At 35.4% G+C, this 12,418-nt stretch overlaps 1 non-coding gene and 1 pseudogene across 1 annotated transcript; one reads left to right on the plus strand and one right to left on the minus strand.

The window, feature by feature from the left end:
• The first annotated feature begins 7,760 nt into the window (after window positions 1-7,760).
• On the plus strand, window positions 7,761-7,834 carry Trnat-agu. The gene has a single exon. It is a non-coding gene; the product is annotated as a tRNA-Thr (tRNA).
• Window positions 7,835-8,849: 1,015 nt separating this feature from the next.
• Window positions 8,850-11,761, minus strand: LOC119639537 (annotated as a pseudogene).
• Window positions 11,762-12,418: the final 657 nt, after the last annotated feature.

Here is a 12,418-nt window from a genome sequence, read left to right on the forward strand (position 1 = left end):
AAATAGTTAAAAAGCACAACTATCAAGTGGGCTTTATATGGAGTCAACCGTCAGTGCGACAAAACCATATCTGGATGTATTTATAAAGACTATCCGCGCTTTGATATCTAGTTAAGAGAATTTTCAATGAATTATCAAAAATGATTTCTATTACAATTTCTTCTCTCATGCGATTTTTTTCGAAGCTACTTTAAAGGAAAAAAAATTGCATTTGGTTGGCGATATATTCTTCATGCCCCCATTTGGCTTACCACAAACTGAAATAGTTAAAAAGCACAACTATCAAGTGGACTACATGTGAAGTCAACCGTCAATGCGGTGGAACCATATCTGAATATGTGTATAAAGATTATACGCACTTTGAGGTCTAATTGTGAGGATATTCTTTACTCCAAATGAATTATCAAAAATGATTCCTTTTAAAAGTGGTTCTCTCATGAGATATATATATGTTATATTTGGAGAGTAACAACAATAAAAACAATTATTTCTCCTTAAAAATCATAGCATTTTTTCTATTCCATTAACTTGAGACACCTTCGAAATTTGTCTTGGAACACATTAACGACTTCCCCTGCCGAAAGAAATCGTCGTTCCCATAAACTATTCTTTCCATTCGGGAACAAAAAGAAGTGATTTGGATAAGACAAATCAAGACTGTATGGCGAACGTCCCATTAATTCAATTTATTAAAGATTTAAATAGACAGCTTAAGAGAGATTGCATTGCCTTGACAAAGAACGATCTGACGGCGTTTAGTTGTTTTTCTTATTGCACCAAAAGCTTCCAGTGAATATGAAATGAAAAGAAGTGATTTATTGGACACAAAACCCTTAAGACAAGAGTCAACTACAAGCCACCGAATGTTTGCTATAATAAAGATAATATCATGCATATTGACATACGTCGAAGACGTAGCTGATCCCAGTGTAACTTTAAACTAAGAAGGCTACAAGTAATTATTGTATCCATCAAATTCGGAGAAACAGATCCATTTGACTTTTGCTTGCGTAGGTGTCGTGTCATTCAACTTTTAGATTTAACTACCGGATAAAATTAACGGAATTTATCAATACATCATACACCGTTTATCCCATGTGATATATATATTAAATTATATTTTTGCACAACTTGGCAGCATTCCGTAGATAGTTGACAGACTATCTAACTATAGTTGGGGAAGATCGAACCGTTAGACAGATGGACAGACAGATAAATCACTGAGCAAACTGAGCAGCGTCACAGCTAAATCGATCAAAGATATATATCTGTATTATTAAAACCCCTTAAGAAGATACGTATTCCTAAATCTCTCATGATTGTATATACATTCAACGACGATTCCAATTTAAATGCTTTTAATCTCAATTCGAATATACTCTCTCTTTAGTGTAAACATAATAATTTCTAAAAAGATACTTGAGAGAAAAGTTTTTTAACAAGCAAATTAAAATTCCCCGAATTACATAATTGATTGCGCATAAACGAACTCGGTAGAGAGTCGCAGTTGTTATTTTAAGCTGATCTTCAAATTTTTTTAAAACACTTTTTTCGAAACGTAAGTATCGCGTAAGCTGATATATACTACTTGTGTACATATATATGTAAAAATATACTATAATCGCTTTGTCGCTTTCCCCTTAAAAAGATTCATTCATTCATTCTTATTTTTATTCTTTTTGTTTTGGTCTTTGTTTTCTCTTTTTTTTTTTGTGAAATAACTAAAGAAAGTTTGTCGCGCTTAAGGCGCATATTAGATACCCATTCCCTGGGAAAATTTTCAATAAACTACGCAAGTACGAGATGAATCAGATGAATCTAAATCTAAATTATTAATGCAAAGCAGCCGGAATATTAGGGTGCTTTTTGTTGTTGTCGTTGTTGTTGTAAGATGATAACATTCACGACTTCTGCCGCAACATTCACCTAATCGATAATCGGTGATCGAAGAATAGGGGAAAGGCAGTGGAAATGGAAGTGGCGTTACTAATAAACGGTGCTATTCAGACGGGTGGTGGGTGGTCGATTGTAAAAAAACCCCAAACAGACGGAGCAGGTGATTGCATCACGTTAGGCGTCAGGTGGCAACTTCCTTAACTTAGTTATTGAAAAAGAGGACAATGTTTAAATAAGAAAATTGGAGAATAGAAGAACAGACGAGTAAACGAACAACAGACACGAATAGAATGGGAGATACGATCTACAAGTAACTAATAGAGGAATGTACAAATAAAATAGATATGAGTGAGTGGGATGGGATTGGATAACCAATAAGTCTGGAGCAAGAAAAAAGGCATCGATCGACATGCGGACGAGATGATGGAAAATTGTCCGAGAATCAATGAATAAATAGAGAAATAAATAAGTGAACTGTTCCACGAAAATAGAAATAAGCGGCAAGTGGAAGTAAATTGGCAGATGAATCGTAACGCAAGTAGATCAAAGAAAAGAGGGAGAGGACGGAGAGACGCCTTTTTATAATTAAATAAATTGGCGAATCAACGCTTAAAGTGACGTGTGAATGAGAATCAAATATAACGAAACGCACGCAAGAAGCGCACATTACAATAAATAGTCATACGGACGGACGGATAACATAGGCCAGAAGCTTAAGGATCTACAAAATAGAAATCTTAAACTTATTGCCTCACCACGATCAAGTAAATATATTCTCTTGCGTTACAAAGAGTTTGTTGAACTTAATATACAAACGAGCTTCAGTTATAGTTATAGAAAAAATCCCTAAATAATGAAATCTCTTCGCACAATCTGAAATTGCTCATTAACATTTTGTGTTTGTCGTATCACTTGTGAAAATCACTTTAAATAAACCAACAGCAACGTCGTCTACCTTAGTCAGTCAGTTCAGCAACGAAGCAAATCGAAGCAACTAAAAGCAACGAAAGCAACCTGCCTTTCTGACTGCTCTACCTATCTTGGATTTGTGTGCATCGACAAATGTGCAATATTAACTATACATATACATATGTCCGTATGTGTAAACACATATATGTTTTTTTTTTTGGGGTACACTGATCACTACTACTACTTGGTATTGATTTGATAGTTGCTGCAAAGACACCAAAGCCAAGGCATCTATCCAATATTGTCGTCTTTTCGCTTAAAAAATTATTCCTTTACCTATAAATAGTTTTAGCTGAAGGTTTTTTGTTTAGCTTTCTGCATACAGCACAGCAAGTGAATACTTTTACAATTTCAAATGTTTCGCTAGTTTTGTAAAACATATTCATGCTACATTTGGAGCGATGATACAAGAACTTTATCGAACCGTTCGTAACATTCAGTTATATATATTTATTTATTTAGAAATTTCAGTTCCTTTTTTTTGTTGATTTATTTATTAAGATGATTTCTTCTTCTTCTCTTATTCTTCTTTTCCCTGTTCTCTTTTCTCTTCTTCTTTTTCTTTTTTTTCTTATTGAAATTTTTAAAATTCATTTCAGTATAAGAATAGAAATGCATAACCATCAGCTTAGTATAATTTGAAAACTGAAATCATTTCGAATCGAATATTTACTGAATTGATTACTGAATTGATTAGAAACTGCGATCAAATTCAATTAAATTAATTAATCAAAGTTTTTATTTATTTATTTCTTCTTCTTGTGCGAGTCAGCAAATCAACAACAGATAATTTACTGAGTTGAGTAAAAAAATTTCAATATGAATAGGTGCTTGCATGTATTTTGATCACTTTTTTTCACTTGAGCAATTGCTACAATATATCACCATTTTTTACACTTTTTCTTGTCTTTCTGGCAACATGGCGATATGATGTCGAAAAAACGATACTAGTTTGACAGCGATCCAATCATCGAGCCATTTCTTCAACATTTCAAAGCCGCCTGCCAGCCAACCCATGCTGCCTCGATCATCTGAACGCGTGCTAATCAGAATGCGCTTTGCTTGATACGGAAAAACTTCCTGCAAAAGTGAATACTTGACAAGGTTTGCAACATATAGCCGAGCATTGTCATGCAGGAGGATGACGTTGTCTCTGTTAACCGCTATTGCTGGTCTTTTTTTGCCACAAGACATAGTTCAATTCGTTCAACTGACGTAGGTAGATATCTGCAGTAATAGTTTCACTCGGTTTTGGCTGCTCGTAATACACTATACCTTGCTAACATCATCATATGCATAGCGAAGCTTTATGGCAATGCGGATAGGTCTCCTCGACTAATCTACAACTTCTTGCGCTTGGAAATTTCGTAATACCTTAGTTTACTTATTGCAGCCTTAGATGGAACATTATTTGCCTTACACGAGATGCAATCATCCAAAGTGAACATAGTGAACAGTTCTCCCAGTGCGAATGTTGAGCTTTGCAATTTCCTGATGATTTTCTGTTCGCCGGCCCGAATGTAACCGCTTCTATTCGCCATTCCACGTTCCCCAAATTGTCTGTATGTTGTCCTCATAATCGCAGTATCTTTGACATTTTTTACTCATACTTATGTGCTATAAACAAGTTTCTTGTAAAATTTGTAGTCCAATACTACGAAACTACTCCCAGAAATATTAGAGTAAAGCCATAAAATCGCAAAAGACATTTTACGTGGGAGCATGCAGAATACTACAGTACGGAGCTCAGCAAAGATATTAAAGACAGCACTACTCATCCACAAAGAAAAAAAAGAAGGGTTTCACGACATCATAGTGTCCGTGCAGTTTAAATTTACCTTTCTTTCTTGCTTAGTATTATGCCTCGCAAGCCTATTAAAAAAAAGATCCAAAAGTATGTCTATACGCAGATGGCACTGATGTTTGTTCACCGTAAAGGATTAGTCTTCAAGATGTAATAAAAGTCGTATTAAATTATTACATAATGATCTAATGCACGGATGCATGGACACACTCAAGCATAATCAGAGCGGATAAAGTGAAGAATGTACAGCGAAGAGCGGATGAGTGAATGAAAAATTTAATGGAGAGCGAAGGATATGCTATGAAAAGGAATGAACAAGAAACTCCATGTACTCTTAACTGAAAAGTAAACTGTTCTTTGCATCCATTGTCACTTGTTTTCCGTTGATTTCCATACAATACTCGTTCTTGTCTTCGGTAAGATCCAATGGCCAATAAAGCCGACCACATCTTCATATGCCTGTGTCATAAATCAATGATAGCGCTTGTACCTGCTCATAGTTACCGGTTATTAAAGGATCTAAGGTATCTCACGTGGTAACAATATCTTTACTTGAAAAATAAATCCATTTCAACCAAAAAAGGTGCACATTTTCTTTCTTTGTTTTGAAATCGTTTCCGTTTCCCGTTTGCTTTTACAATATTTTAAAATGGCGTCCTTTTGACTCGTGACGTTAACATTTCAATGAATTATTATTGCGAATCATAAATGTTCACAATTTATGGCTTAATTATATATAGTAAGGAAAAAACCAACAACAACAACAACAACAACAGCAAGTGCAACGGCAATCACTAACTAAGTAAGACCCTAACCAGGTATAACTATTAGAAATGAAAGCCAACCCACAGAAACCGTCAGGATTACCTAAATGCTTTATTCTTTTTTTTTTTTTTTTTTTCTTCCTTTTGAACAATTCTCCTTTGATGTTATGCTTACATTTTCTTTTTTCCGCTGAAACCATTAAAAAACATATTTGGTTTTAAATATGTTCACTCATTGTTGAGTTAAAAAGCTTGTGCATGTGCACGCAATATAAGTGCAACCGCAAATGTAAACGTACGACTGCGTTACGATTTCATGTAAAATTACGCACTACATACATAAATTTAGTGAAACGAAACGATTTTCAAATTTTTACAATATCATTATAAAAAAATGTTCATTAGTAATCGAGGCCCATCTTGGCCTTCATTGTTACATAACAAAATGTTATAAATAATAAAAAGATCACAAAGTGCCTAAAATAAAAATTTTCCAAATTATCGAAGTTCGCAACTGACGCCTATGTCATATGTAAAGCTAGCTAGCCGGCTACCTAGAGGTTTCAGTCTTTATCCAACAGAGACTCCGCAGAATGTTGCGCTCAAGAAATATACGGGCAAAAACTCTTACGGAGACAGACGGACGGGGAAAACTTATATATACCGAGCCAGCTACCTAGAGGTTTCAGTCTTTATCCAACAGAGACTCCGCAGAATGTTGCGCTCAAGAAATATACGGGCAAAAACCTTTACGGGGACAGACGGACGGGGAAAGCTTATATATACCGAGCGGTGTTATGCCCTGGGCCACTCTATCACCCATCCTCTCCTAGTTGTTGTCTCCTCCGGCCCATGATCTCGTATGAGCCGCATACTTGTATATATATATACAATATTTTATGTAATATATATATATATAAATTTTGGGCCAATATATATATATATATATATCGCATGTATCCGGAATAGGGGATCAGATAGTGATAAATTTTCGTCACTAGATGATGTTTAATGTAATTCGTCGTATGTTCGGCAATGACAACTTAAAAGTTTCACGCGGACAGTTTTGTATTTCGTCAATCGTTTAAAAAAATGTATTAGCGTAAAAGCGAGTAATATGAAAAGTTCCGTTAACCTTTGACAAAAATTTGCGATATTTATGGTAATATGTTTGCGATCCAAAAAGAAACAGTTTGAGGGCCGACAGTTTATGAGCAGTGAAAACGACGCATTATACAAGAGTGTGACGCGCTTTCCTTGTTGAACAGTAGTTCACGGATAATAAAAATTGGGCGGCCATAGATTGTTTACGCAAAACTCCGTGAAACCAAGCCAAGTTTTTTTTTTTTTCGTTTTATGGGGTCATTCTTTGAATTTAAAAGCCTGTGCCAACAAGGGCAGGACCACTCTCATTTCAAAACAAAACGTTACATGCCCTCTCCCAAGAGTAAAATTCATAAATTCGAGGATTTAATAGTCCTTTGAAAATAACCTTCAGGAATGACAGCACTGACCATTATTAAGTTTGCAGATTCTTTTAAGCATAAAATTTGCATGTGTGTCATCGTCAAGTGCTTTCAGAATGACATGCATTCATTATGTACTGAAAGCTCTTTGGAAATTTTAACTTTCAGCAACAGTTTCCTGCTCATATAAAAAGTTTCAGTCTAATGTAGTGCAGACGCCCTGTCTGTTCTGTGCAACTTTCTGCGACATCGCAATCTGTTAGATATAGGTTGTTGATTTTGATACCTAAAAGCCCAATTAAGAGTTGAATCCTATGGTCGGGTACGTGTGTTATTTCGTATCAGAAATTTATCAACCTATTGTTCTGCTCTCACATTTTTCATACATTATTGAATGTGGGAAGATAAGGAGCATAGTTTTATCCTCGACTTATACAATACTTCCGGAATAGAGAACTAACTAACTCTATCGCCACGGCTTGTTTAGTCTTGTGCAAATTGTCACCGACAACCATGTCAAGATTTGTCGCCGATATTGAAATACGCTATACTTAGAAATAAGTGACGATCGTATCAAATCAGATTACTTTACGGCAACGTTATATTCGCTTAGCTATAGATGAAGTGGTTCTCACCGAAAAGGATAAGTAGGTTATACTCAACTTTACTCCATCTTGTACGGCATCCGACCCTTTGAATAACTAAAATATGTTTCAGAAATAGATCAAAGTCAGTTATTAAATATTAATTAAGTTAACATTGGTCATCACGGAAAGCTCTCCACAATACTTTTTGGTTTACACATTTGATTGGCACTAAACTCCGAGGTTGTTATTCACTGATATTGTCGTCAGCGTTGCTGGCCGCGTGGCTTAGTTGGTTAAAGCGCCTGTCTAGTAAACAGGAGATCGTGAGTTCGAATCTCGCCGGGGCCTTCTTCCTCATTCTGTAGACATTTGTGAGGAAGAGAGTATCTTTTCTTTTTTTTTTTTAATTGTTTTTAAATTCGAATTACTTAACTTGAATGAATTAATGCTTCGCAGTTTTTCAGAAGACGTTTAAGACGGTTTTCGCAAAATCTTTAAATATTAAGAATACGTTTCCCCATTTTTTTGGTCTGCTCATTAACATCTCATCTTCAGATACCACAAGCTCAATGGTATTAGAAATTCTTCCAGTCGGTCAGTCTTCTCAAATTGTCCGATAGCCTCATCTTCACTTTTTATATTCAATTCAAATTTTCTCTAAAACGTTCTCTTTCCTCAGCCAAATCTTGCAACATCGCTACATACAACTCAACAATTTATAATTAGACTTATTATACTGGCCGCCGTCTTTTTGTTATCTTAAAAATATTCATATATAGTTCTTGCAAATAATGATCATATTGTACTATCGGGACATATAAGCCACACTTTTATTGGCTTAGTCCATTGCAAGCCAACAAGAACGAAAGAAACAGGAAAAAGGGATATGGATTTATCCAAGAGTAGAGGCCCATGAACATGGTCGTCCATTTTGGATGGAAAGTCGAGGTGATGGTCTTTTAATAGTAAGTTTATTGATTATTGAATTTCAATGTAAATTAATTTATTTACATTTTATTTTTAATTAAAGACATTTTAGTGCATATTACACAGATGAACTCTTTATGAGTGTATAGCAATAATTACAAGCGAGCTAAGAAGTCTATAGGAGAATGCAAAAGATGGGAAAGGTTTTTTCTATTAGTCCAAGTATTTTATTATTATTATTAGAGCCATTAATGCTATGTACATGCAATGTAGGGTTAATAATTTAAGTTCTGAAGAGTCTGAATATTTTAAATAAATTTCTCAATAATATAATAAATAAATTAAGCAAATAGTTAACAAAACGCTTTAAAACAAAAAAAAAAAATTTTTTTTTTTTTGTAAACTTAACTTTAACTGACCATCAGTTGCAGTGTTTTTCATGAATGTCATTCTTCGAAAGGGAAACAAAGAATAATGGATTACACATATATAAAAGCGTAACCAAGGCTCCTTATCCAAATAATCCCAAGTTTTTGCCCCAACACCATATTAAGCATTTTCGCGTTTGTTTTTCTTTCTTCATTCTTTTGCTTATTATAGCTTGCCTAGTATTGGCTGATAACGAAGCATTGCACACAATTTAATTTTGATAATGGATTTTAATATTTTATTTGCTTATATTCGGGCTCATCGTTAGATGATTTGATTTTGCGTTTTTGTATTATGCCCTGCAAAAATGATTTCGTAAAATATTTTAATATAAAATTGATGAAGCGATTAACACTTGCCTGTATCTTTTGCCACTCGCGATCTAACTCCGCTTTCTCATTTTTACCTGTCTTATGTTTTCGCGTTTTGCGACCATCTTCCATTTTAACGCCATATTGAAAAGCGGCTTTCGGTAAAGCTTCTTTAGTGCTCATATAATCAGAATATTCCTCTTGAGTATCAAAATCCCAACGCCCGATAGGTCCTTTTTTATTGCCTAAATCCATTTTAGTATAATCCACTTCATCGTCGGAATCATCAATGGCATCATTCATTTCCTCTAACCCAGGATAACATTCAGCATAGCCTTCGGGTTCGTTAGTAAATCGTGAAGCTATCGACGATTTAGTTATTTTAGGCGGAGGTGGTATCGTAGTAATAACAGGTTCAGCGTCTTCTATACGCTTATCTCCGAAATAAGTTGGCGGCTTTTCATTGCTATTACCGGAATAGTGTTTATCCGCTTTTGATGACTTGCTATCATTTTGCGCTAGAGGTTGATAATCACCGATATCGCCGTATATGCTGTCACCCACTGGCGCTTTATTAATTAATTTCGCTGCTGAAGTTAGTTGCTCCACCTCCTTATCATAGAATAACAGTTTATCTTTATCGCGTATTTTATTCTTTTTATTGCGGCCCCCAGCTCTTAAATAAGAGAGAATTTGTGATAATTTATTAATTACAATGTCGTTGGTGGTAAGAGTGGCTGCATCTTCGCGATTAATTGGCACTTCATATTTCGATCTTATCAATGTGGTAGGTATATCCGTTTCGCCAGTATCATCTTCCAAATCAATTACATACACCATACGGCTTGGAGCAAACAACTCCATACGCTGAATTTCCTTTGAACGCTTGCTTTGCACTAGATTGTAAATGTTACGCGGCATCGAAGCTTTTATAGCCATAGTATCTTCTGCTTCACGACGTTCAGCTTCCAGGCGTTCAGCAGCGGCAGCTTCTGCTAATTTCTCAGAGGCCTCGGCTGCAGCCATTTCTCTTTCTGCAGAAAGTGCGCTCCGAATTGCAAGTGAGTGTGCTCCATGTCACCACCCAAAAACTTTGATTCCTGAATAATACGTTTTCTTCTTTCGGCCGCATCTATACCGGATTTTAGATCTGGTGCTACAGCCCGATAAGCATTAGTACTGCCATGTCCCGGGGTACTAACATTCTGATAATCTGGATTTGCACTATCGCGACGTTCCCGGGCTCGGTCGCGATACTTTTCCGATAATTCTTGCAACTTATTGTCCTCTTGTTTTTTAAGGGCAGCATAGAAATTTTTCTTTTTACGACGCAAATCGCCGCGCTCACTACTACCGCCATGAGAGCTGCGCTTCTTTTCAGTCACAGAAGGTGGAGCCCGTGGTGTGGCCAACAATTTACTGAAATCATCATTTGTTAAACGCACCGAAGGTGTAGATTCTACTTGCGCTGATTCAGCCATAATCTTAAAAAAAAAAACACACAACTTTTCATATTTTTGCAAAAATTTCTGAAAATACAACTTCAATAACAGAGATGCCAGCACTCGAGATATTATAAGCAAGAGTTGCTCATTAGTATGGCAAAACCTACCAAATATAACAGATGTTTACAAACATAACCTCAATTTTGCTAATTGCATTTGGCTGATAATTTGTAATTAAATAAAGCAAAGTGTTTACAACGTTTCTGCCCATCATCAAGGAATTGACACCGTCTGGTCGCCTATCTGTAACTATAAAACAATTCAGGATTACAGCACAACGATCAAACCAAAAATAAAAGAAGAGAAGCAAAGTTTTCTTATTTAACGGCTTTTAAAAGTTCAGCAACGAAATCAATAAATAAAATAAAAATAAACATCCAGGTTTCGATTATTATATGAATTATATGACTAAAGCTTTATTTAAAGGCTTAGGTAACTAATACTTGGCGCATATGTGCACAAGTTGTATAAACCAATCTCCTGCATAAAACTTTTAATATGCTCTGGCAAACATTTCGCGCCAAAAAGTTATACAAAAAAAGGTTTATTATCTTTTACTTAATCAGCATTCGTAATAAAGCTTGTTAAGCCGCGTGGATGGCAACGGAAGATCAACTAGTAAAACGAATTAAACGAAAGCGAATATTAATTTATCTCAGGAGAATACGAGGAACAGTGCGTCAGCAAAATTACTTCTCATTAGCAAAAAGTGTATTGAGCATAAGCCTGAAGATGTTCGTAATAAACGTATTGGCAAAAAGATCACGAGCTTTCGTTAGACAACGAGAGCAGGGGCTGGAATTTACTTTAACGTACATGAACTACGTTATAGATGGGGTGAGGAAGAAGGGTCACTCCTGGGTAAGAAGGAGGACGAACTAACAGCCGACAGCCGTTGCACTCGCTTCTTGCATAAAGCTTTGACACCTGTGCTTCCACCGAGATCACAGGAAGTTGTTACAAAGATTCGACAAAGATATTACACTGCCAAATGAAATTTGGATTCCTCTATTGGGGGATATGTGAAGTAGTGATCTTCGACCGTTAACGGCTATGAAAATTGAGCATAAATAAATAACAAAAGAGGCCAATTTATCCAAGTCCGGTAAGTAAGTAATAGTTTTAAGAAACAGAGAAGGCCGTTATGTGAGTCAAAGCGTTCTTAATATTATTCTTCACAAACTGAAATTAAAAATGAACACACATTTAAGGCGTGGAACATCGAACAACGAAGGGAGACAGACAGTATTATAAATTAACATGAGCTTAATATTTTTCTTAACGAATTGAAAGGGCGTAAACAATTCGCTGCCAAAGCATTAATTACTATTTAGTTATAAAATTCCTCACGAATAAAAATAAATCTCATTGAAATATTCAAAAGTTTTAGATTGAATGACATTCTGTAAAGCAAAAATGTTTTTTTCTACATCGTTTTAAGGCAAAATCGGGTTAGGGGTACTTTTTGTATGAGGTTTGTCATCAAGAGGTGTCGTCATCATATGTGAGTCACACAATAGACAGAGCGAGAGAGATATCATTTCATAAATTACGAAGCTCAAGTGCTATGACGACAATAAAAGTCATAAATTTCCATATAATCATTCCCGAACACAAGAAACCCGGTTAACATGATTCGCTCAAACCATGTTTGGAAAAACATATGCGACTGCAAAGAAATAAATGCCGCTAATAATATTGACTTATTGCTTGATGACTAGAGCACATAGTTAGATAATTTATTAAGAAATTTCTTGTAA

This window comes from Glossina fuscipes, unplaced genomic scaffold (assembly GCF_014805625.2).
Source record: "Glossina fuscipes isolate IAEA_lab_2018 unplaced genomic scaffold, Yale_Gfus_2 112, whole genome shotgun sequence".
Taxonomy (NCBI): domain Eukaryota; kingdom Metazoa; phylum Arthropoda; class Insecta; order Diptera; family Glossinidae; genus Glossina; species Glossina fuscipes.